Source organism: Poecilia reticulata, linkage group LG8 (assembly GCF_000633615.1).
Source record: "Poecilia reticulata strain Guanapo linkage group LG8, Guppy_female_1.0+MT, whole genome shotgun sequence".
In the NCBI taxonomy this organism is placed as follows: Eukaryota; Metazoa; Chordata; class Actinopteri; order Cyprinodontiformes; family Poeciliidae; genus Poecilia; species Poecilia reticulata.
Genome location: NC_024338.1, coordinates 8,261,731 through 8,267,743, shown reverse-complemented (window position 1 = coordinate 8,267,743; position 6,013 = coordinate 8,261,731). Strand labels below are relative to the sequence as shown.

The window sequence follows — 6,013 nt, the reverse complement described above, 5'->3', positions numbered from 1 at the left end:
ACAGAGAGCAGTTCGCTGGTTTCTGTCCAGAATGTGATCAAGCGCAGCTGACCACTTGGTGCGCAGACAGTTTAAGCTTTACGCACAGAGAACATTGTGGAGCTCATTATTAATCATAATCATAGCAGCTGGCTATGTGGAGATGTTGCAGCGGGCATCCCTCATGACTGAGGGCCCTCGTCTGTGTGGTAATGATCGGGTTTTTCAACAGGACAATGCTGCAGTTCACAATGCCTGTCTGACAAAGGAGTCCTTCCAAGAGAATAACATCACTCTTTTGGACCATCCTGCATGTTCCCCGGATCTAAACCCAATTGAGAACATTTGGGGATGGATGGCAAGGGAAGTTTACAAAAATGAACATCAGTTCCAGASAGTGGATGCCCTTTGTGAAGCCATCTTCAACACTTGGAGCAACATTCAAACTAGCCTCCTGGAAACACTGGCATCAAGCTTAAACAATTATTTGGAGTCATCAACAAGAATGGTGGAGCTACTCATTACTGAGTCCTTTTTTTGACACTTTGATTTCTGTTTTGGGGGGTTTTCGGGGGGTTTTGAGCTATGGTCTTTAACTTTTGATCAGCTGCAAAAAATCATGTTTGAGTGTAAATGTAGTTTTCAAGTAAATCCCCGCTCAAAAGTTTGTCTCTTAAAAAACATATATATATATAATATGTAGTGTTTCAATCTGCGCTGTGAAAACTGCAGGTATGAAACTGAGACTCACTACTGGCACCTCATTTTAAAAGAATCTGGATCTGTATCAAGAAAAACTCTTGATCCAAACATCTGACTATTTCCTGTCCACCTCTGTATTTGGGTCAGTTCTCTTTGTAAAGTCAGAACGTTTTGATGTATTTAGGGGTTAGCGTCAAATAAACAGAATGTGAAAACAGCATGTCTTATTCTAACAAACTGTATGTTATAATATGAGTTGTATATTTGATTTTACAGGATGAATTATATAGTTTGAATGCTGGTTCCATACAATACCCACTGTCATATTTAATTCTTTGTAACCTATTATAATTTTCTCCCCCATTTTAATCCCACTTTGTCATCATGAGCCTTAATTTGCCACCACAAAATAGGGAGAAATGCAGTGAAAGGTAATCAATTGTTGATTTGTCCCATTGAGGTTTGGGTTGAACGAAAAGCATCTGTGCTGATTATAACTAAAAAATTATATAACTACAAAAAAGTTAGTCGTCTTTAAACCTGATCTTCTGGCTACATCTGCAGTAGTGGAACTCACGTCACCATGAGCCGATTGAAAAGATAAATCCATCCTCAGAGTTCAGGGACGCTCTGAAGCTAAGCAGACATGTGCTGTATCAATCACCTCATCAGTCGATTTGGCTGATCGACTGACTGTCGGAAATATCTTTCCAACTATGAGGCCTGGAAAGCACAGGAACGTTCAACCCTCAGTCTGTCATAAAAATCAGGAGTTTACAGCGTTGTTGACTGAGTGAAGTCCGACTGATGAGTCCCAGCTGATCTGGAGGATTGAAACGTCGCGTAGGAGGGACACAAAGGAACTAGAGGTGAATCTATGGAAACCCAGACATTATTCATCTGAACTAGACGATACCAAACATAACAACTTCTTAAAATTGTAGACTGATGTAGTGTTCAATCACTATGAACATTTTCAACTGAAATTGTTTTAAAGGAACAGGATTATATTAAATTTGACTTTTTTTAAATTTTACATTGTGTTGTATTATTGTTCCTTCATCGAAAACATCCCTGAGGTGTGTTTTTGATCATTTCATAAATATTTAAGAAATCCTGTAATCTTCCATGGCAACCATTCAGCTTGGCAAAACGCCTGGGTGGACGTAGCCCCGCCTTCAAGGTCAAAGCTCCTACTCAGAGCTGCATTTTTCGGGCTTTTGCCTTACAGAGCAGCTCTCCCCTGCAACTCCCCCACTCCGCTCCTTCAGACTAGCCAGCAGTAATTAGCAAACACCTGGTGGAACTGAGCATCAGCTGAGTTCATTATAGGAGCTATTTCTCACCGAAATGCTGGTAAAAACATTGCTAACGGATTAATACAGGAGTTATGTTGTGATGACTCTCTGAAGACGGAATTTTAAAAAAAGCAGGAGATTTTAAAAAGACAGGCTCAACGTCAAATTTCTTTAAGTCATGTTTTATCTGCACAGCATTTTTATAGCAACTGCAGTTAACATAGCTACATGGTAGCGCTATAAAATGGCACTATGTGGCTAGAAAACACAAGTTAACTGAAACAGTGTGCGTCTGAGTATCATGTAAGCTTCCTCGCCTCTAAGGATTTATTTACACTCAACAAGAAAAAAAGTTTCCCATTTCCTTTGGAGTACATTTTTAAGCTACGTTTAAGAGAATATAACTTGTAATTCACAGATTTTTTAACAACTTAATTGACTGGTTCTCACTTTCTACTCTCCACTCCAAATTCCTCTCCCCTCATTTCAGCTCTTCGTGTGACTTTTCTCCTTCCCAGGTCATTTTGTGTGCTATAAAGCTTAACCATAAGTGGCTCCTTTAAACTGGAGAACCAGCACATTAATTCACTTTGGAAACTACATTTCCCGAATTGGCCCTGTTATAAAACAGAGAGAAAGTCATTAAGGCCTGTCAGACATGGCGTTTATCTCCAAACTGTACCTGCAGACGTCCCGTAAACAAGCCACAGAGCAGACATGGAGGTCAGAGGCCATGATGGGAATGGAATGCAAATAAACTATCTGACATTTCTACCTTCTAACATGTGCTTCTACTTCCTTTTCTTTTTATCTGTCACTTAAATCAGACTTGCTGTCATTTGTTTCTGTCTTCCTCTCAGGCACACACACAGAGTCAAACATACTTCCCTTTTCATGCGTTTTTCTTCCGCTGCAAGCAGACTTACTGCGTTAAGCAAACATCCGGTGCCACAGAACCAGAACAGAGCGCTGTTGATATTTGTGGGTTTGCCCAGGCATCTCAGTGCGGACCGCACAAACAGACGCAGGTCACCGACGGCCAGCTCCGGCCCAGTTTGCTCTGGTCCGACTGGAGGCGCGGCACCAGCTAGCTGTGGTTGAGGTCAGAATGGCCCTGACCGTTGTGCAGAGCTCAAAAATACAGCAGTTTATAGGGATCTGCTGCTCCGACGTGGCGATGCATTTTTCTGTCTGGCCTCAGGCTTATAAAAACACTTGACATATGGCTCCAGACTGGATATATTTAAATATCTCTACCATTACAGAGGTTGAAATTTATGCCTTTTGTTCAGACAGATTTTATGGAGAGTGTCTGCTAAAGGGGCTGTGTTATGTGTTTTCCAGCCACATAGTATCATTAAATTGCACAATCAAGTGGGTATGTTAACTTCAGGTGTTATAAAAATCTATATAAAAATGACTTAAAAGAAATTTGAATGCCTTGAAATTTGGCCTCTTTCTCTTTAAGAAGCTCCTGATCTTTCTGAAGCTTCGCCTTCAGGAAGTCATCACATCATAGCTCCTCTGTTAACCCTTTAACAATATTTCTACTAGTGTTGCTCTGAGAAGTATCTCCTATAATGAACTCAGCACAATGTGACAAAATATGAAAAGCTCAACAGGTGTAAAGCGTTTTTCAAATCGCTGCGCCTGTGACAAATTGCCGATATCAATCTCTCTATCCGGAGCAACACCTGCTTCACGCTGCAAAGCACCGAAAAGTGAATTGACATGTGCGTCGGATCGGAACTGGCACTGTAAATGAACTTTCTGTTTCCGCTCCTTTGCCCTTTTCTTGATGGTCTGCTGAGTCAACAAAAAATTTCATGAGACAAAAAGGTAAAAAAAAAATTCTCTAGACTCCCACGGTGATTTATCTTATCATACTGTAAAGAAAGCAGAGCGGGAAAGAAAAACAAACATGTCGGACTTTACAGGGAGGCTCATAGCCGTGCAATCGTTTGCTGGTTTCATAAGCTCTTCTTAATGCATGAGGGGGTCAGTCAACAACCCGACCCCCTCATGGGGGGGAAAAGGTCAAACACGAGTGACGTGCAAACATTTCTAAGCTCTTTTAAAAGCGCAGCAGAACAAAGAGGTTGTCTAAACTTCTACCTACGAACACAAGAGGTGCAGCAAAGATAAACCTGGATCTTCAAAAGGGTTTTTGTAAAGTTTACGCCCAAAGCAACAGATATGCATCGAACTAGTGCAGTACAGCCGACATATTGTGCCAAAACGTTGGACTGTCAGGTAGAAGAATTAAAGGCCGCGCTTGAACTGGACTGTTTTGAATTAAATTGACCCTCCTTTTTGGTCATCAGACCCTATATCCTATAGTTAACTAATGGGATGAGTGTAACACTGGGGGTACCCAGAGAAATGTATGGGGAGACTCTGGCCAGGATTTGAACTAGAGACATAAAGTGAGGCAGTAGATCTTGATGTCAGCTCTTATATTTGATTGACATCTTGATAAAATAGTTCTAAAAAAACACAGATATTTACCTGCTTGAGCCTATCCTTTACCTGATGTTTATTAATTACAAGTTATGGGTTTTCTGTTCATTGTGCCGTGGTTTATGTATTTTGCTTCCTGCAACATTCCTTAATCATTTACTTCTCATAATTCATCCTGGATTTATTTCTTTTATTCTAACTTTCTGTTTTTTTATCACCTTGTTTTCCTCTGTTCACCTCCACTGGCTTCTCATTTACTGGTATTTGTCCTGCAGCAGCAGCTTACACATAACGCTAACAGGAACACACTTGAATGTGAAGTTGAACTGAATTATTTATAACATCATATCAGTGGTGCTTCAGAAGTTTAGATAAATTAATGTTTTTATCTCAAAAGCAGAATTGTGGCCAGGTTAGCTATCCATAGCTGTAAGGATCTTGTGCACATGTGTATGTGTGTGTTTGTTTTTAATACCTTTTGGGGACCATTTTTCTGACACATGCCACGTTGTGGGGACCCACTGCTCCTTGTGGGGACCGCAGCCTGGTCCCAACAAGGGTGAATGCTGTTTTGGGATCAGGGGTAAGATTTAGGACTAATATGTGAATTAAGTTTTGGATAAGGATGAAGGTAAGGTTTAGGTTGTAGAAATGAATGGAAGTCAATGGAAAGTTCCCACAAAGACAGCATGTGTGTATCTGTGTGTGTGCGTGTGTGTGTGGGCGTGTGTGTGAGTGTGTGTGTGTGTGTGTGTGGTTTCAATGGAGAAAAGTTTGCTGCCTGGTTGTAGATTTCTATATCTAATACCATACTTCTCATTTAGCAATAAGCCAGTCAGTTATCCCATCTGATTCAGTTTTGCAATGCATCAGTTGCATTGCATCTCATATTACAACAGGACCCAGTCCTGTTGTAATTTAATAAAACAAGAATCACAATCAAGATTAATGCGATGTTCCAAAAATAAAAGACTTAACATTGTAACACTAAAACCACACAACTTATTGCTGTTTGTTTGTGGTGCAGCTTAGTCTGAGGTTGCGGAATAAATGTAATTTTCCCACAGAATTTTTTAAAACTAGCATTAACATGATTGACAGTTTGGTCTTAGCTGCTACTGATTTTGTTGCTCTGTTATTTATGCACACAGATGGACTCAAGCGTGTTTTTGCGGAATAAAGGCAAACTCTTCCTGCACAACATCCTGCAGATGACTCTTTAACCTCTGAAATTACAATCAGTTTCTGTTCAGTCCTACCTTAAATAACTCGGATCGTGACTCTCCGCGCTGTGATCTCTTCCCCATCTGTTATCTTTGTCCTCCTGCTGGGTTTGCGGTCTGAGCTGCAAGTTTCTGATCGGACCCGAACTTTGCACTGAGGCAGAGCCACAGTGGAGCAACTCCGCTGCTGCTGCTGCTGCTGACAAGCTGGAAGAGGATGGAAATAAGAGAAGAGGAGAAGGAGGCAGAGGAGGAGGAGGTGGTGGAGGGTGGACCCTATGAAACCTCAGTGACTGCATATTAATGAAGGTTAGGTTTGAATGTTAAAGGGGCAGTGTTTTCCTGCCATAT

The 6,013-nt window shown here is 41.0% G+C and overlaps 1 protein-coding gene across 1 annotated transcript in view; it reads right to left on the bottom strand.

Moving 5' to 3' along the window:
• cdc42ep1b (CDC42 effector protein (Rho GTPase binding) 1b) overlaps positions 1-5,899 on the bottom strand; it is a 24,590-nt gene extending 18,691 nt beyond the window's left edge. The window contains exon 1 of the mRNA XM_008415546.2: positions 5,699-5,899. The gene's annotated coding sequence lies outside the window, so the exon portion shown is untranslated. The remainder of the gene's footprint in view (positions 1-5,698) is intronic.
• Positions 5,900-6,013: the final 114 nt, after the last annotated feature.